The sequence below is a fragment of the Agrilus planipennis genome, unplaced genomic scaffold (genome assembly GCF_000699045.2).
Source record: "Agrilus planipennis isolate EAB-ADULT unplaced genomic scaffold, Apla_2.0 scaffold318, whole genome shotgun sequence".
In the NCBI taxonomy this organism is placed as follows: domain Eukaryota; kingdom Metazoa; phylum Arthropoda; class Insecta; order Coleoptera; family Buprestidae; genus Agrilus; species Agrilus planipennis.
The window spans coordinates 32,942-54,106 of record NW_020439042.1 but is presented as its reverse complement, the minus strand read 5'-3'; the positions used below and the strand labels follow the sequence as shown (position 1 = coordinate 54,106).

Sequence of the window (21,165 nt, the reverse complement as noted above, 5' to 3'; positions counted from 1 at the left end):
CTAAACGATAATAATTCGTAATTAAATATCTACTCTAATAGCAAAAACGCTTAATAATGATGATAAGAAGAAACAATTGAAGAAGGACATGTAGAAATCGACTAGCATCTATTTGCCTATTAGCTACGTGTAGCATCAAATAAAGATGTATGTTACTTGAGAATGAGATCTTTGTCTGTGCCAAATTTCAAGATCTTAGATTAACGAAAATCTGTATGAAGACAACAAAGAGAGAAGATTGTGTATATGGTAGTAGAATTATCCAAATAGCAGGATTGAATGTCTCGACTGGAGATTAGTTCAGGGAACCCGGATTATGATCTAATTAGTTCCTGATTAGAGTACATTACTCCATTCCTTGATCTGATCACCTGGTCAGGAACTGATTAGCATACAGTATTCTTTCCCTTGATCCAGCTATTTTACCAGTTTCTGATCAATGTACAGTAGTTTATCCGTTGGTCTAGCCCTCTGATCACAGCATGACATTCTTTCTCTTGATCCGTCTATCTGATCAGTTTCTGATCAAAGAACAGTACCATATCCCTTGAGCCAGTCATCTGATCAGTTCGTTATCGGAATGTAATACTACGAATCTTATTACGGTTTCGTTACTATGATTAAAGCAAGATTGTATCTGATGTCCTGAACTGGATCATAATCCAGAATTTAGTTTTTTATTTTATCCATTCTGTATGTAACATAATCGTTCATATTTCTTAACTTAAATTTTTTTCTGCGACAAATCTTATTCATTAAGAATTTTTTAAAAACTTTCTTTAAAATTAATTATAATATAACGAATCGGATCCAGCATGAATCTATGGAACGGATCCGGCACGGATCTTTTAAACGGATCCTGTGCGGATCATATATGGCGTGACGATTTTTAATCATATTCAGCTCAGGAAGCCTAATTTATCCCTGATCAGTCTTCAGGTAATCCTGATCCGGATTGGACCCTATACTGAACTACCTAATTTCCAGACAGGGTGACTATCAATTTGTCTAAGCCGTCAGATGGCTTCAGGCTGGACTTTGTTTGTATGAAATCAAAGTGGCAACCGTAAAATACAAAATGGCGAATTAGTGAATAGATTGAAATGTCGTTCAAAATCAAGTTGTCGTTTCGTAAACAATTTTACAGCCAAACCACGCTAAACGATAAATTTTTTAGAAAGCAGATAGATCCCATAAAATTTCCCCCTCCACTTTCATTCAAAAACCCAAATCGCCACTTATTTAAGGTGTTTAAATATCAATGAAGAGACAGTTACTTAAAATCACATCCTGTCTGTCAGTAGGTAATAATTGTGGTAGATCACAGAAGTTTTATTTCACCCTCTATTTTAAATTTGTATGTTCCATCCATCATCGAATAATCATAGATTATTGCTACGTTGCGGAAACATTGAAATGGAAGTTGTTTACATTCAATTTCATTTCGACTAAAAAGGAAAGTTTGCACAAACATTTATTGAAGAGTGTTGTAAAGTTGTGCCGGCTTCCAATGTATATTTAAAACAAACGTCTATTTGTCTTGGTAGTAACAACGTTAAGAGGCTTTTTCTAGGTCGATATCGGACAAATACGAGACAGTTAGGCTCTTGTTCAGTCTCATCCCCGACGTTCTTCTCGTGAAGGCCGTAACCCAATTGTTTTTATATCGTCGTATGAAGGGCATTGATTTCCCAGACTTCTCATAAATTTATTTTGTTTTTCATGATACTGAACAGTTCTTCTTAACTTTATTTAGACTTTTATAGATAGGGTGGTTTATAAAAAATGGGACAGCTTTTAATCATCAAAATAAAGTGATTATTTACACATGTTTGAAGGCGCTACATTGAAAAAATGTGATTACATCATTTGCAATAAATAATTTAATAACTATTAGAAGTTTAAATTAAAGGGGAAACTGTGGGAAAATCGTCATTGTCTAAATATGCATAAAAAGCAGGGTTTTGTAAAATTTCGTTCGACTTTATTAATAGGTTTAAATGATATTTGTGAATTATCTATAGAATCAGGATAGTACAACCAACCAATGATTAAAACTTTTTGATAAAGAATAGGAGGGTTGCTTAGGTCTGTTTTCGATGCCCAGAACATTTTCGTTTAATCAAGACCTTGTTAAAAAACCTACACTAGCTAAACAGATCCCTTAAAGATCGCATTGAAGAACATAAAAGGGGCTATTAAACAAGACTTCTTCAATTCCATCTGCATGGAACATTTACTGCTACATTTAGGCAGTTTTATTTTCTTTTACATTTAGTATGAAGATTGGCGGTTGTTGTAGAACAAACCAAAATAGCTTGAACTCCAACGCCAAAACACGAGACTGTAGTTGTCTGAAGCACTTTTCGGTAACAAGGTTACCTTCTTCAGGGACAACTACAGTCTCGTGTTTTGGCGTTGTGGTTCGAGCTATTTTGTTTTGTTCTTTTACATTTAGGGAAAAAAAGTATTTTACACTTAGATAGTTAAGAAATAAACAAATTTAATAAATTAGAACTAATATTCAACGATCAGATTGATACTACCAGTTCCTCGCTATTAAACATTTAGATTAAGTTGTAATTCTGTGTTTTAAAATTTTCATATTTCTATGTCTGTGTTGTTAATTTGTAACGATTCAACCCTACCCTTATTTATATGAATAAGCATATAAGCGATTTTACAATTAGTTTGATGTTAAAGATGAGTATTTTTCCATCTGATGAAGCCATACTGTGATTAAATGGTAATAGTAGTCAATTAAAATATTTGCAACCAATATCTGGTTCATAGCTGGTTGTATCTACGTAAATTATGAAAATGTCGCTGAAATTAAAATGCACCCAAGTGGTATGCAACTTCGACAATGGTTACTTTCGTCCGAATTTGAATGGGCCCAGCTGGTAATATTATAAAGTTCTATTTTTAAAGATGTCTTTCTCGACCATTTCTCTTATTTAAAACGTTCAATGAAATCTGCGAGCATTGATGAAAAAAGAGTACGAGAGGAAGCACTTGGCGTAGTTTCAAAAGTTCCATTGTTGGTAACAAACCAAAAAAAGCAAAACTAGCGAAACACTGCCAAGCTTTTTCAGTTGGCAGCCTTGCTGTTTTATTTGTGTTTGCTCGAATAGTTTCGGAAACATTAGACATGACAAGATATATTTAAAAGGATGGATGAAGGGGAAATATCGAATAAAGTATAAAAAAATTCGCTTACAGGGTGTCAGATTCAATTAAAGTAGTCGTGAATAAAAGTTATCGTATGCTTTAAGTGTTTTTGTTAATTTAAAAAAGAATACACAAAATAACGGTTTTACCGCATTTTTAGGAAAAAACTACCCGTTTCTAGATATCCTCATATGTTCATTATATTTAGTCTAGAGGGTTTTATTTTTAATTATTTCATATTAAGAAAGAAAATATAAAAAATAACACAGGTCTGCCATAAAAGTTTTTTGTATAAATTTATCTTAAGCATGTAAATGTTGGTCTATAATTTGCAAATATAAACTTTGTTTTAACGTATCACGTCACATTTTTTTTGTATGTAGATTACTATATGTGTATGTACATATGGCTCTTTGAATCGGCAAATTTATTTGTTTTTTCACAAAATTCATTTTATAGCTTATATTTCTATTTAATACTCTCTGATTGAGCATTATATTGTCTTTTACTTTATTTTAGATAGTTTGAAAGTAACTATAGTCGTTTACACCGCCTGAAAAAGAAATAGTTTATAGTGCGCCATTATTGAGAGAGATATAATATTAACGTGTAATAAAAGATTGTGTTTCATTTATCTTTAACTATGGCTTCTGTAAAAACAATTAAAATCTATTTTTTTGCAGTTGCGGACAATATACAATAGTTAAGCAAAGATTGAATATAACAGATTTTGTAAAAAATGCTTACTTCAAAATGAAGTTGTCACCAAGATAAACACTGGGTTACGATAGAATATGTCGGAGTGAAAAATGTCATCAATACTAGTTTGAAAAAAGAAAGTATTGCTTCCACCACTTTACATTAAACTTTGTTTGATCAAACAGTTTGTAAAGGCATTTCAACTTGACCAACGGTGATTATTTCATGTTTAGATATCGAGGTTATGATTTAAATAGGTTTTAAGGATATAAAAAAATCGTAAGGACACAAAAAATTACTTTTTAAGAAAAAAGTCAATTCAAAAATCAGGTTTTTTTTTTATTTTCGATTTTTCCATGCTTTAATATTGTCGGAGGTATTAGGTAACACCATCGAAAAGAGCATCGTTAAAAACATAGAAACACTGGTTATCGAATATTTTTTCGTCGCACTCATTACGTGGCAAGGGTTCAAATGGAAATGTGTTCTCTGAGCATTTATGGGTTAATGTGACGTGGTATAAACCATATGAATATCGTTTTCTATTACTTTTAAGACAATTACGACAAATATTAACAATTTAAGAAAAAACTTTTCAAAAAAAAAAAATTCGCAGACCTGTGTAATTCTTCGACTTCGGCCGAAACCCATTGTTTAAACAATTGAATGTTATATATGTTTACCTTTATACTCAACGTTTCCTTGATTCACGTGAATGACGTTTTTGCTCTAAGGGTAGGTAGGTAACTTTTCATTTTGCCGGCCTAGGTTCCAAATAGCGCAAGTATCGGTGACCGTTTCAAGGTTTTGACATATTAAAAGCAGAAATAGGAGTTAAAAGGGGTAGAGATAGACCTAGGTTAGATTATTGTTCATAAACCGTTAAGGATATGGCATGTTCTAGTTTTAGAGAAATGCGAAGATTAACTCAGGATAGGAAGGAGTGGAGATGCGTGTCGAATCAGTCTTAAAACTGACGACCCTATGATGATCTGTGTTATGCTGTGTATAAATCTTAATTAGCAATTGAACAAGACTGACAGATTCGATAGTGATCCTCAGATCACTTTTAGTGCATAATGTTGTATTTGGCTGCTTGTGATCCAAATTGACGAAAATCAATTTATTAAATGCAAAAGGCGAATATCGATGTTTTCTGCATTTTCAGTTGTTATCGTGCATGATTAATAATTCGCCACAAAGGATAAAGCAGGCCATTGTTGTAACCTTAATTGAAACCCTAATGACACGACCGCGTTTGCCTTTCAGACTCACGATTAGGCCACCGTTAATTATTAAGTCATTAAGAGCGTTAAGAAATAGATTAGAATGGAACATAAATTTCAATTTCTTTCTTTCTTCCTCTGTTCAACCGAAACTTTCCAGTTATAAAGGGAATGAATTCCAAGCAACTGTAGCTTGTCATTTAATAAGAATTAATGGATTATTATAACTAATTTTCGATGCTGTAATAAAATGATTTTTAAAAACATTTTTAATTAGTTTTAGAATAACGAATATTTCAATGTGTACTTTAATAACACAAATCTTCAACATTAATAGCAGATCTTCACAGATGAGGGTTTTCTGTTTTTCTTGGGTTATTTACTAATTTCCCAGTGGCAACTAAGAGCTTCAGTTTGGTCGTTTCCGAATTAGGTACCTCTGGGCCGCGAAATGATTCGGGACAGATTTAGTATTTATTTAACACTAGTGACCCGCCCCAGCTTCGCACGGGTGCAATGCTGATACTAAATATATTTTTGTTTTGTTTAGATTATTATCGAAAAGGGGAAATCTTCAAAAAAAAGTCAACATACTAAATATACTACAGAATGTCTTTATATACAACATTCACAGTTTTTTTGTCATTAGACATTACAAACCGACTTCCCGGCCGCTACCGCCGCAACCGCTATGTCCTTGCATTTTAAATCTGTAATATCTTCGAAAATATTCATTTAAATTACATGTTGTAAAGGGCCATATTGATCTAGATTAAATGCATAATGTATTTAAAAGTACTTAAATGGATAAGGATTAATGCTGTATTGCTTAAAATCGCTTCTAAAATAAGCCATTATTTCTCGTAAAAAGTAAAGGACCAAAAATGGTTATTGTGGGTTATCCCTAAGAGATAGACATATACACCATCGCGGACTTTGTAGACCCTTTTAAGATGTACAATATTGTAGTACATTATTTTGATCTATCTCGTAGGGTTCAGCCAGCGTTTGCAATGTAAGCGCAAAAAATGTGTTTATTTACGACATCACATTAGAAACCTCTAAAATTATCAGTGTTTCCCTACTATATTATGCATGTATTATACATATAAACCTTCCTCTTGAATTACTCTATCTTTTAAAAAAAACCGCATCAAAATCCGTTGCGTAGTTTTAAAGATCTAAGCATACATAGGGACAGACAGCGGGAAAGCGACTTTGTTTTATACTATGTAGTGATTTGGCAGTAGTTTTCTCCATCGGATGGATCCGAAATGGTGGACGAGAATACCTAACATTACGTAATGTAATCGCTGCATTCAATTGTCCTAACAAAAAATTAAACAATTGAGCAATTTGACGTCCACGATTGTTCGAAGGTATTTTGTGTTCAACCTGTAGAATTTATTATTTTCGTGATTTATGTTTCTGATAAAAGAAAGGGCAATTGTATTCGTATATTCAAGGTAAAGTCACTAACTAACCTATTAACCGATATCAGAATAAATAACGGGTAAAAATAGAATTTCTTCGAAAATCCTGCATCATTCACTAAAATAACCTAAATTCTCGGTCACTGCGATTAATTAAATTCCTTGCAGATTACAATACGTCTACACGCATTATGGTTTCAAAAGTCGATAAAGTCGTAAACCTGTTAATGAATGAAACACATCTAGCTGGACTTTGCGTATTTTTAGAACATTATATAGAAACGGTAGCGGGTGTTGACTAGAAAATAATTACCGTTATTGTTAGTTCAGTTATCAGGAAGACTATGCTTTGACTTTTTTACTTATGAATATAACCTGATAACAAAATAAATTACTTAAACGGTATTATTTTAAAAGTTATACGCAAAGAATTTAAGTACCTACCTAATAACAAGAAAAAATCGAGAAATTTCATAAAATTGTTCATCATCATAAGGTCATCAGTCCTAAGACTGGTTGGACACGCACCTCCACTCCTTCCTATCTTCAGCTAATCTTCGCATTTCCTTAAAACTAGAACAACCCCTATCCTTAACTATTTGTGAACAGTAATCTAATCTACCTCTACCTCTACCCCTCCTAACTCCCGCTTCTGCCTCTAATATGTCTCTGACTAGACCTTCATGCCCGAGAAGGTGTTCTACTAACTTATCTCACCCATTTCTTATTGACTTCCATAGAGTCCTCTGTTCTCTCTTTCTTTCTAATACCTCTTCATTTCTAATCTTTTCTATCCACGGTATCCTCGTCATTTGCATGTAATGTTTCGTACTCGTACAGCGCCGTGTTCTAAACATACACCTTTAACAACCTTTTTCGAATTTCTAAATTAACAAGAGGAATTTTCAAATACTTTGATTTTGCTCTAACTCTATATAATAGTAAACATGTATTTGTATACTGTTTGTTTAAACAGACAAAGTATTAAAGAGAAAATTACCTGGTGTCAACTTAGCACAAAACCCATAAAATTAAAGACGGCCTGGTAGAAGGTATCTTTAACGCAATTGGTCTTAAGGGGACTTAAACCCTCAAACTCCAAATGTCGGGGTAGGTGGAGTAATAATAATAAATTACTAATTTAGTGGTGATCCAAAACAATTCGTTATAAATTGCTGTATGATTGTTTTCTGTCATATTAAGGCATGAGGACCATGATCCGTCATTTTGGATAATGTTAGATCGGTGATACTAGCAAATATGTATTTTGCATTTTACAAATAAAAAAAAAACATTTGGAAAAGTATTTCACATAAAATGCAAAATGCTTTTGTCAAAAAATTATTTAAATGTAAGACAAAAATAGGTATTTTTTATTTTGTATTTCCATTTTGAATGCAAGTATTTCAAATAAATCACATCTCTGTCTTATAAGGTAACTTTTAGGGTTCCTTACCTTAGAAGGAAAAAAGGAACCCTTATAGAATCACTCGATTGTCCGTCCGTCTGTCTGCCTGTCAAGACTTTTTTTCTCGAGTGGAAATATCAAGTTTAAATTAATACCAAATCAGGTCTGGCATCTCTTGGAGTTGCAAAAAACTTCTAGTTCAATACAATCAAAAGATATGGCCGTTTGTGTCTCATATTTTGGCACTGGCAAAGGAATCAAAACCTATACGGTATTTCTCTTTGACCTAGAATCATGACATTTGGCAAGAAGCTATGTCTTATAGTACAAGTAAAGAGAAAAATCCCAAAAACCGTTAATTTGTACTTACATCACAAAAAAATAATCTTTTAATTGTAATATTGTAGCTATACTTTTTGAGGATAAACTGAAAACACGCTCGGAAAATCGGGGAAAATCTTCGAGACTTGACCGGTTTTTAATTAACTTACACATATGTTTTGTGTATTATCTTTCTCGAAAGTAGGTCAGATAAAGGACGACGTACGCAGTGTAAGACCTGGGTAGAATTACCAGGAAAATCTTTCCGGTTCACCTCGGCTTATATGTACATAGCTGGATGCGATTTATAAAGGAAAGGAACTGTGTTCGGTAAAGAGTGTTTTCCTAGTTTAAAAATTTCTATGGTAGGCTTTTTATTATTTATTGTGTGTCTCATGAGATTCGGCCCCGGGGGAAACGTCACATTTCACTTCCCACCCCCTTTCATTAGATCATACAATGTGTTCAGATTAAACTTGACTTGCTACTGATAAATAAAAAGGAAACTGATCGAAATTCTTGTCATGAAAATCAGGGTAAGAGAAAAGAAAATTAGGGAAAATACAATTAATGTCGACCCTACGTAGACTGGTTAATATCAAGTCTAACTTAATCAACGAAAAACAAACGACACTTCTTATTTAGATGACCTTGGTGTTTGTTTTGTAACACTACACAGCATTTCTCTTACAGTTATTTTTTTTTCTTTAGGGAATGGTTCAGTAGGTGATAACTATTGAATTCTTCCCTAATTTTTTTCATTAAACATACTTTTTGCCACCAACAATTTTCCATACCTAACACATCCTTGATGTGTTTACAAGGTCTCTTCCCTAGAAAGCAGTAATTAATACTTAAGTAACTAAAATTGGTTAGGTATACGATGACGTTATATGCTTCGTTTTCAAGAAACTTTTAAAATAATCTCTGCTTCTTGAAATTAAAAAAGTCCTTATTTTACAGTGTCTGGTCTTGAGCGCTCCTTGAGTGAATGTCATCAGAGATAATTCATGGGGGTTTAGTCCGCCGAATGTCGATCCCCGAGCAGCCAAAATGAAAGGTAGGATTCTTACAATATTTGCAATTAAATATTTGTTTTCGGGCGGTTAAACTTTATAATAATACCCTTAATCTGTAACCATTAATTGTACTGATGAGCACGTATCGGAGAAATTTGCGTTCGCGAGTGTGGGTGATTATTATGGATTAGAGCTAACTAAGTCCGAGTACATGATGGAGTAACCACATCTTTATAAAAGTAAACATGGTTTAGGAAATATAAAGAGCTAACTTTAATATTAATAAATACAAAATTCAAGCAATAAATATTCAGTTTTAAAAGAAGAATTTGAATTAAAAGATACACCATATCAAGCTAGTACGACAAAGGTGCATTTTAAATTTCTAAAATGCATTACAATTTGTCGCTACTTTTTTACCAAATACAAGGATTTGTCGATTTAGCGGGTTACTAGAAAATAGATGAAATGCTTTCCTGATATCAAGGTGGTACTACGCACAACGTATTTAGAAATAGAAGTGATAGAGAGATACCGTAATAAGGGCTATAATTTATTGCTAAAAAGTGACACTTTTACTCACGTTGTCTGTAACCTACCCTGCAACTGTTCAGCAAAAAACAATTGAAGAACGGCCACGTTCGCATCATACAGAGCGAATTTCAATTGCTGGACAGCTTGAGGGTAAAATTGCGGCAAAGTGGGTAGAAGTACCATCTTCCAGCGATAATTTTAACCCTTATAGTATTTATTTTCGTTATTTTTATTTCCATTTTGATATACGCTATGTGTAGTGCTAGCTTGATATCAGGCTAGCATTTCGCCTATTTTTCAATAACCGGCTGGAGCGACAAATTTTTGGGTTTACTAAGAAACTGGCGACAAATTATAGCAAACTTATTTTTGTTTGGATAGTTGGAGAGTAGAGTTGCAACAAAATGGGTAAAAATACTATTTTACAGTGACAAATTATAGCCCTTACAATATTTATCTTCGTCATTTCTATTTCGATATACGCTATGTGTATTGTCAGCTTGACATCAGGTTAGCATTTCGCCTATTTTTCAGTAACCGGTTGAAGCTATAAATTTTTGGGTTTGGTAACAAATTAGCGATTTTCTCTGGTTAGTTGGAGGGCAGATTTGCGACAAAATAAGTAAAAGTACTATTTTTTAGTGACAAATTGTAGTCCTAATAATATTTCTCTTTGATATTTCTTTTTTCATTTTGATATACCTACATGATGTGTAGTATCAGCTTGATATCATGCTAGCATTTCTCCTATTTTTCGGTAACCGGCTGGAGCGACAAATTTTTAGTTTCGGTAAGAAACTGGCGACTCATTTTTCTCTGGATAGTTGGAGAGTGAAGTTGTGACAAAATGGGTAAAAATACTATTTTTTCAGTGACAAATTATAGCCCTTACAATATTTCTCTTCACCATTTCTTTTTCTATTTTGGTATACGCTATATGTAGTGATAGCTTAATATCGAGTTAGCCTATAGCTTATTAACAAATTTTTGGATTTGGTATCAAATTAGACACAAATTATAGTACATTCGTTTTTCTCTAGTAAACTTGCTACAAAGTGGGTAAAAGTACCATTCCTCAGCGACAAAATATAGCTCCTACAGTATTTCTCTTTGCTATTTCTATTTCCATTTCGATATACCCATACGCCACTTATAGTGCCAGCTTGATATTAGACTAGCATTTATCCTATTTTCTACTAACCGGCTGGAGCGACAAATTTTTGGGTTTGGTAACAAACTAACGACAAATTATAGTACCTACACCTAGTTTTTCTTTGGATAGCTAGACAAAATGGGTAAAAGCATCATTTTTCAACGACAAATTATAGCTCCTACGGCATTTCGTTTCTATTTCCATTTCGATATATGCCATGTATAGTGACAGTCTGATATTAGACTAGCCTTTCGCCTATTTGGAGCGACAAATTTTTGGGTTTGCGAACAAAGTAGCGACAAATTATGGTGTGTCTTAGAAATAAAAAATATAACCTCTCGTGTTAGCTTGATACAAATTTACAGTATGCAAATAGTAGGTATAACTATACTTTTCAAAAATAAAATGTTTTATTTTTTGATCGAGTTCAGCTAGCCCATTTAAAAAAAATACCAGTAGATGATAAGTTAACAAGAATCGACTACATAGAGAGTTGATTTATTTGACATTTAACGAACAGTTTGTCACTGAAGTATTCTTTAATATAAATAGGAAAAGTTGCCGTTAAAATAATTTGTGTTGTTTTCATAAATATAGTTTATATCTGTAAAATGGATGTTTCTGGATGCTTTATCAAAGTTTATTACGTAAAACGTATTTATTTACTATTAAATAGGCAATCATTGTTTGCAAGAATTTGAATGTCTATAGTGTTTGAAGAGGAAAAATAAACAACGGAAAGGGTCCGCTTCATGAGAGAATTGTATTTGTGCTTTAACCGTTTTTCCAATTAATATTAACGGTACATTCGCTGATAAAGTGACGCATTGGCGTTATGTTGCAGATAGTCGTGGCTCATTGCACATGCAACCTGGTCGGCGGTTCTAGTTCATCATAATTCTTTACATTTCAAAATCTGGGGTAGCGGCCGTTCTAGATAGGTTGATGAACTCGGGGGTGGGTTGGAGGTGCAACTTGGTTGGAACTGCATTACTTTTCGTTATTCATTATAATATGCCACGAACAAAAGCACTTCAATTTTGCGATCGCTTCATGAAATGTAGAAGCTGACAGGGAGTACAATTTACATTTAAATGATGTAGGAAGAAATGAAAGAAGATAAAAGAATACTTATGATATAAAGAAAAAGCTTCTTCAGTACTTTATTACGATTGCACAAAATTAGATTCATGACTCGCTTGGTAAAATCTAAAAAACATCAAATTAACTTCTATTTACGTTTTTCAAACTTATTTTCTTGTACAGAATGCAGATCGTTAGAAAATATAAAGAGTGCAGTAATTAAGGATTTTATTACAACCGTTAAAATCACCACCAAAAAATTCTTGCCAAACAGTGAGGGAAAAATATTGAAAATAAATCACATACATTGTCCACTGTTTATGAAGAAAACCCCTGACTTTTGTCTAATTTCGTTGACCATTAGTACCATTTTCTCTTACAGTTTTTTCCGTAGGTTATCGTCATCATAAGGTCGTCAGTCCTAAGACTTGTTGGACACGCACCTCCACTCTTTCCTACCCTGAGCTAATCTTCACATTTCCCTAAAACTAGAATAACCAACATATTTGCTAACATTAATCTAATCTAGGCCTACCTGTACCCCTCTTAACTTCCGTTTCTGCCTCTAATATGTTTCTGACTAGACCTTCATGTCTGAGAAGGTGTCCTACCAACCTAGCTGGCCTATTTTTTATTGACTTCCATANTAGTCCTAATAATATTTCTCTTTGATATTTCTTTTTTCATTTTGATATACCTACATGATGTGTAGTATCAGCTTGATATCATGCTAGCATTTCTCCTATTTTTCGGTAACCGGCTGGAGCGACAAATTTTTAGTTTCGGTAAGAAACTGGCGACTCATTTTTCTCTGGATAGTTGGAGAGTGAAGTTGTGACAAAATGGGTAAAAATACTATTTTTTCAGTGACAAATTATAGCCCTTACAATATTTCTCTTCACCATTTCTTTTTCTATTTTGGTATACGCTATATGTAGTGATAGCTTAATATCGAGTTAGCCTATAGCTTATTAACAAATTTTTGGATTTGGTATCAAATTAGACACAAATTATAGTACATTCGTTTTTCTCTAGTAAACTTGCTACAAAGTGGGTAAAAGTACCATTCCTCAGCGACAAAATATAGCTCCTACAGTATTTCTCTTTGCTATTTCTATTTCCATTTCGATATACCCATACGCCACTTATAGTGCCAGCTTGATATTAGACTAGCATTTATCCTATTTTCTACTAACCGGCTGGAGCGACAAATTTTTGGGTTTGGTAACAAACTAACGACAAATTATAGTACCTACACCTAGTTTTTCTTTGGATAGCTAGACAAAATGGGTAAAAGCATCATTTTTCAACGACAAATTATAGCTCCTACGGCATTTCGTTTCTATTTCCATTTCGATATATGCCATGTATAGTGACAGTCTGATATTAGACTAGCCTTTCGCCTATTTGGAGCGACAAATTTTTGGGTTTGCGAACAAAGTAGCGACAAATTATGGTGTGTCTTAGAAATAAAAAATATAACCTCTCGTGTTAGCTTGATACAAATTTACAGTATGCAAATAGTAGGTATAACTATACTTTTCAAAAATAAAATGTTATATTTTTTGATCGAGTTCAGCTAGCCCATTTAAAAAAAATACCAGTAGATGATAAGTTAACAAGAATCGACTACATAGAGAGTTGATTTATTTGACATTTAACGAACAGTTTGTCACTGAAGTATTCTTTAATATAAATAGGAAAAGTTGCCGTTAAAATAATTTGTGTTGTTTTCATAAATATAGTTTATATCTGTAAAATGGATGTTTCTGGATGCTTTATCAAAGTTTATTACGTAAAACGTATTTATTTACTATTAAATAGGCAATCATTGTTTGCAAGAATTTGAATGTCTATAGTGTTTGAAGAGGAAAAATAAACAACGGAAAGGGTCCGCTTCATGAGAGAATTGTATTTGTGCTTTAACCGTTTTTCCAATTAATATTAACGGTACATTCGCTGATAAAGTGACGCATTGGCGTTATGTTGCAGATAGTCGTGGCTCATTGCACATGCAACCTGGTCGGCGGTTCTAGTTCATCATAATTCTTTACATTTCAAAATCTGGGGTAGCGGCCGTTCTAGATAGGTTGATGAACTCGGGGGTGGGTTGGAGGTGCAACTTGGTTGGAACTGCATTACTTTTCGTTATTCATTATAATATGCCACGAACAAAAGCACTTCAATTTTGCGATCGCTTCATGAAATGTAGAAGCTGACAGGGAGTACAATTTACATTTAAATGATGTAGGAAGAAATGAAAGAAGATAAAAGAATACTTATGATATAAAGAAAAAGCTTCTTCAGTACTTTATTACGATTGCACAAAATTAGATTCATGACTCGCTTGGTAAAATCTAAAAAACATCAAATTAACTTCTATTTACGTTTTTCAAACTTATTTTCTTGTACAGAATGCAGATCGTTAGAAAATATAAAGAGTGCAGTAATTAAGGATTTTATTACAACCGTTAAAATCACCACCAAAAAATTCTTGCCAAACAGTGAGGGAAAAATATTGAAAATAAATCACATACATTGTCCACTGTTTATGAAGAAAACCCCTGACTTTTGTCTAATTTCGTTGACCATTAGTACCATTTTCTCTTACAGTTTTTTCCGTAGGTTATCGTCATCATAAGGTCGTCAGTCCTAAGACTTGTTGGACACGCACCTCCACTCTTTCCTACCCTGAGCTAATCTTCACATTTCCCTAAAACTAGAATAACCAACATATTTGCTAACATTAATCTAATCTAGGCCTACCTGTACCCCTCTTAACTTCCGTTTCTGCCTCTAATATGTTTCTGACTAGACCTTCATGTCTGAGAAGGTGTCCTACCAACCTAGCTGGCCTATTTTTTATTGACTTCCATAGAGTCCTCTGTTCTCCCATTCTTTCTAATACCTCTTCATTTCTAACCTTCTCTATCCACGATATCCTCATCATTCGCCTGTAACATCACATTTCGAACGCTTCTAACCTTTTCTTTACCGCCGCCCCCACCGTCCATGTTTCGCACCCGTACAGCGTCGTACTTCAAACATACACCTTTAACAAACTAATTTCTAAATTAACCGTTCGCCGGCACAGACGTGACCTTTTTTTATTGAAGGCAAATCGACCCTACGCTATCCTCTGCTTTATATCCTGACTTATCTGACTTCCTAGATACCTAAAATCGGCTACTTCTTCTAATTTTTCGTCTCCTGACTTTATATTCGATCTTTCAATACTTTTCTTCCCTTGCATACCAGCATTTTTGTTTTATTTTTATTTATTTTCATCTATTTTCAAGCTATCTCCAACTCATCCCTGCTAGATGCTAATACTGCTATATTATCTGCAAATCTAAGCATACTAATCTTTTGCCCCTGTATATCTATTCTTACAGTTGTACTGTCCTTAATGACGGTAATCGCGTCTTCGATGTATAGATTAAAAACTAGCGGTGACAGTGTGCATCCCTGTCTGACTCACTTCCTAATATTTATTTCTCTACGTTGAAGCCCCATGTCTATAACTGCCTGTTGCTCTTTATACAAACTAAGTAACACTCTTCTATCTTTCTAACTCAACCCTATATTTTTAAGTATATTTAACATCTTGTCCGTACCAAAATTGAAAAAGTTTATCAATGTTTTTTTTGCAAGTAACTTTGAAATTAGTTGTTGTAAGAAGTCCTTCCACGTGAATGTAATCGTTACATTGTAATATAAATACTAGGTTGCAATGAAGTACAGCCCTGAACAGTAATAAACTAAAGGTCGATGCGGTAAAATTCCAATAATCCCATGTGCTTATATGTCTAGGACTTCTACAACAAGGGATTACCAAATATGTCGGATTATGGAATTATATACGTGTGCGAAGGTAATGTAATAAAAACGAGGACATTAGGTGTCGTATATGCACTTAAAATTAGGTTGAAATGTTGGTCGCCATTAATAAAATAAAGCAGTTCATTTTCTCAAATAATGCCAGTGAAATACAATGTTTGTGACATATTTTCCTATTCAATCGCCTAATGCTTAAAGGTTTAATCAACAAAAATCAAAGGAATTGTCATGAAAGAATGCTATTACATTTCAAATTTCATTACAAACAGTTGGACACTACCTTTGAAGATTATAAGGCAAAGTAACCAGGTACAAGTATCGTCTACGTTATAGGGTTTTTTCGCTGGGCAGTTGGAGGATTAGCGACAAAACAGGTGAACGTACTTTTTCAATGACAAAGTAGCGACAAATTGTAGCACATACAGCATATTTTTACGCCATTTCTATTTGGAGATACGGTAGTGTAGTAAGTATCAGCTTGAGACATCTCGAGTTAAAAATTCGCTAGAAATTTTGATGATAACACTAGCGATAAAATGGATAAAAGTGGCACCTTTCAACGACAAAGTATGGCCCTTAGAATATTTTTCTACGTTATTTCTATTTCGAGAAACACTATGTGTGGTACCAACTGGATAAAATCTACCCTATGTACCTTTACGTCGTCCTGACAATATGTCTACAAAATTTCATGATGATCGGTTGAGTAGTTACGGCGTGAAAAGCCGACAGACAAACAAACTCACATTCGGATTTATAATATTAGTTAGGATATTGTATCACGGTGAATGATGAGGATATCGTGGATAGAGAAGGTTAGAAATGAAGGGGTATTAGAAAGAATAGGAGAACAGAGGACTATGGAAAAAATTGGCGAAATAGATTGGCAGGACACTTTCTCAGCCATGAAGGTCTAGTCACAGACATATTAGAGGCAGAAACAGGCTTTAAGAGGAGTAGAGGTAGACCTAGATTGGATTACTGTTTGCAAATAGTTAAGCATGTGGGATGTTCTAGTTTTAGGGAAATGCGAAGATTAGCTGAGGATAGGAAGGAGTGGAGGTGCGTGTCCAACCAGTCTTAGGACTGACGCCCTTATGATGAAGATGATTGCATCATGCTTATTATAACGTCATTTACTCATATCTCAGAAACAAAACATATCTCACCTTGAAATATTGTATGCTCTCATTTATAATCATTTAGCATATAGACAATATAAACAATATTTAAGGATGAAAAAATAGGCAACTTTTGCTGTCACTCTTTTCTTAATGTTAGTGGATCTCTTAATACTTCTTGACTTTTCTTCAACTTTTTAACAAGATTTTTGCGAGTTTATGGAATTGTTTGCAGTACTTGGTGTAAAACAGTTCTTTGATTTTCTCATTCATTAATTAATTACTTAAAAACTGTAATTTAGGAATTCATAGTGTGCATGTTTTATTGTTTGCTAATATTATTTGTGAATGTAGGCTAGCTGTTGTTCAGATAGGTTGATGAACTCAAGCGATATATTTTACATAGTCGGTATTCGCTTGGTTGCCTTGGAATTAGATGTGAACAAGAACCGTATGTGCTGAAAACACAACAACGGTACTGATACACACAATACCCGACGGCATCGGGACGATGGCGGCGGCGGACGCGTGATGAGACGACGCTACGCGACGCGATGCGACGCTCCGACCTAGATATGCGAAAGTTTCCCGATAACGCTTTGTAATGAGAGTTTAAATTATGTGTCTAACAATCATCGGCACTTGCCTTCTATCTCTACGTAGACGTTTGGAGCAAGAAGAAAATTACTGATGCCGAGATATCAGCGGTAACTTCCGCAATTAATCAAACATAACCTAATTTTAACGGTTATTCATTCGATAATATACATATGCCGGTGTATGTGCGGTGGTTATATAGGTATGTAGGTGTAAGATAATGAAGGAAAATTGGCAGATGGCTGAAAAAGCTTTTCCTGCTACAATATTTATAGATGTACATATTTATGCTGTGATGGCTCTTGAGCACTCGTTCATGCTCTGTCAATTGCTAGGAAATTCGTAAAATAAACTTGAATTACTTGTACTCTGTTTACTTCTGAATTTTTTATAAAACATTCAATTACTATAGAAGACTTTTATTGATTTAATCTTCAGCGCTATACTAATCGATAACTAGTATTAAGTCAGAATAAAAATTCTGTAAATGTTTTGGTGAATTTAAGAAAAAAACATGCCCGAAACTATCATTTGAACACTTTATTGTTGTAATTCACACATTAGTTGGTGTAATGTTGTTCCTTTTTCTTTATTAGTGTTCGCTGCAATCCTCGCCTGACATCTCTTTTCTTTGTTTACGATATTCCCTACAACGTCTCTCCTGAGTAAAAATACGCCGTGTATCATGAATCGCTTTGGTCTAGTTAGTAAGTAAGACAATAAATGCGACAGTTTTATTATGGATTACGCCAATTTTGATATGAACAATATTTAGTACTTTTTAAATAAAATATGATTTAGCTCAACTTATTAATGTTGAACTTGTGCCTTAGTTTATGCGTGGTACCAACGATGAAGTTAAATGTCAAAATTTCGTCGAATACATTTCGATAAATAAATTTAAAAATGCAGTGGCCGATGGTCGAGATATGGCAATGGTTTGCACTAATTTTAAAAGATATTGTCAACCCTTGGCACCAACTAGTCGGTCTGACTGGTTGGTGCCGAGAGTTTAATCGAAAAACTTGGATAGTGCCCAGCAGTTTAAGATAACAAAGTCATACACACAAAGCTTTTTTTTTGTATTTTTATAAGTTACTTTATGAACTAACCCTCTAACAACTCAACGCAGGGGTTTTATTAATACCAGGGCCACATAGAAGGCATTTATCGGTTGAGCAACATTAAATTGTTGAGTAACTGTGATAATCAAATAACAACACAATTGCTATTTCTTAAAAGTGAACAAAAAGAAAAATTTAAAAAATAAATAATATTATAATTTCGTAAATAATTTAGTGGTTCACTATTTTATAACTTTTAAGTACTATCCTTCCACAATAGAATGCAGAAATTTCATTTTTTGTAGGAGTTAAATTTTGTGAGAAAACACAAGATAATAAAACAAAAAAAATCAATTTCCATTGACAAAATACTAAAAGAAGTTTACATTATGTAAACCTATTTTTGTTACTCGGAAAAAAAAACGGAAATACTGAAAAGGATCTATTGGATTGTATTATTATTATTATTATTATTATTATTATGTCCGTTATACATATTTACTAATATGATTTAATCTTTGATAGGACAAAGAATACAGTATATTATTATATTTTGCCAGATTATGATCAAATGATAGCGGCACTGAAGAACCACTTTCGGTGATGGTTCAGAATGATTGAAGTGTTTTTAGAGATATTTTCTTGATATACAATCAAAAAAGCACCAGGGTGTACAAAGATTTGAAAATTTCTAATTATTTCTAATACATCGAATAGTAGCATTCGAATTTTCTAATAATTCGTAAATTCGTTATATTTTACAAATAATCAATGGTAACTATAAGAAAAAAATTTTGGCATCAGCTCGCATTTACTTACCAAAAGTTGACCAATAATAACAGGAAAATGGAAAATAATAACAACAAAAGTAATACATTTTTATCATTATTCGCTTAAATTGTATTAGTTTTATCTAAAGTCGAAATTGTTAATTAGTTAAATGTAAAAATTTGTCGGCAAGAATTAAGCAATTTATTGGATGAATTATTCGAATATTGTAAAACATCCGACAGGTATTCCAATAGTACAACTCGATTCGAGTTGATAACTACTTCTTGTCATAGAAAAACATAAAAACAAACTAGTATTAATAAATGAATGTACCTCCCATTTAACACTAAAGGACAAATGATAATTGCAAATCTCAATTAAAAGATGTAGATTTTGTATTTTAGCATTATAGCGAAAAATTTAAATTTAAAATGTTTTTGTCACGCTATAATTCTAGTATATTATAGTTTTTATGATTTCAATTTGCGTTCATAATTCTCTTCTCAGTAAAGAAATAATAAAGCAATTTTTGCTTGAATAAGTTTACTAATTAGGGATTTTGGTGTTTTCAACGTAAACATTTATCTCATAATTGTCCATGACGTTGATGACAAAATATATGTGTTAAAGATGCGTGTGTACGTACAAGTAAATGTAACTTTCACGAATAACATGAATGACTTGACGCAATCAAAATGCAAATATAATTTGTCCTTTAGCGAAAAGACCAGGCGATGTTTTGGTGAATGCGCGCCTCAGAACCGGTAACGCTGGTCTTTAAGATTTCCAGCATACGTAGGGTATTGATCGCCCATTCCTATCTCTTCCATATCACGTTGCTCGCCATCATCCCCATCCATTCATTAATTTCCGCAGATTCTAAACCGCCTTATCAAAAATTTTCGCCAATACTTAATACACATAGTACATATGCGAACAGACTAGATACATAATATGAAAAGGATAAAGCCCACAGAGACATCGACGAAACGGTAGATGTGAATGAAAGATGACTTACTATTTGGTGGGTGTACTAAAGATGAGAAAGACAATAGAACTCTTCGTTGCAAAAGTAGTTCTTTCACAGCCATTTTCACAGTGGTTTTATTTACTGTTTTCCTTTTGTAACTTTAATTTCGGAATCGTGTCGTCGTGTGTAATGGCTTGCGTCCGAAAGCTAAACCGCCGGCACTAACCCCAAACATCCTAGACGTCGTACTTTACCACACTGACTGTGGAGGCGTCTCTGACGTCACGGGCATGCGTCCCCTTCGCATTGCTATGTACTGGTCTGTGGAAGATACATCCTTGCCCCGACAATTTTGCTCGGGGGATGTACCCGATATGGTCAATATTCCAAAGGGACTTTGCCCAACTCTTGTGGACATTCCTTTTGTCATCATTCCTAACGGAATTGTGAGCTGAAATTTCTCGTCTACGGAGCACTTTGGCAGTCGGCGGCGATTACGATAAAATATATAAAGGAGCCGGTATTTCATTGATGATTATATCGATTGAGGGGAGCGTGGGAGTGATGATGTCATATCTGGGGTTGAACGTTGTAAGTGTATGTGTGTGTGTACATGCGCGTGGCTGCTTTCGTCAAAATAGCAGCAGCTTTCTCCGAAAGCAATTGACGTCAGCAGACGTGAATGGGTTACCAGGGCAACGGTGTTTTGGACGCATTAGGACGATGCAAAGCGTAGACGTTGTATCGATAATGCA

General features: G+C 33.8%; 1 protein-coding gene across 1 annotated transcript in view; it reads right to left on the bottom strand.

Moving 5' to 3' along the window:
• Positions 1–20,616, bottom strand: part of LOC108742374 — a 38,711-nt gene extending 18,095 nt beyond the window's left edge. The window contains exon 1 of the mRNA XM_018477564.1: positions 20,459–20,616. The gene's annotated coding sequence lies outside the window, so the exon portion shown is untranslated. The remainder of the gene's footprint in view (positions 1–20,458) is intronic.
• Positions 20,617–21,165: the final 549 nt, after the last annotated feature.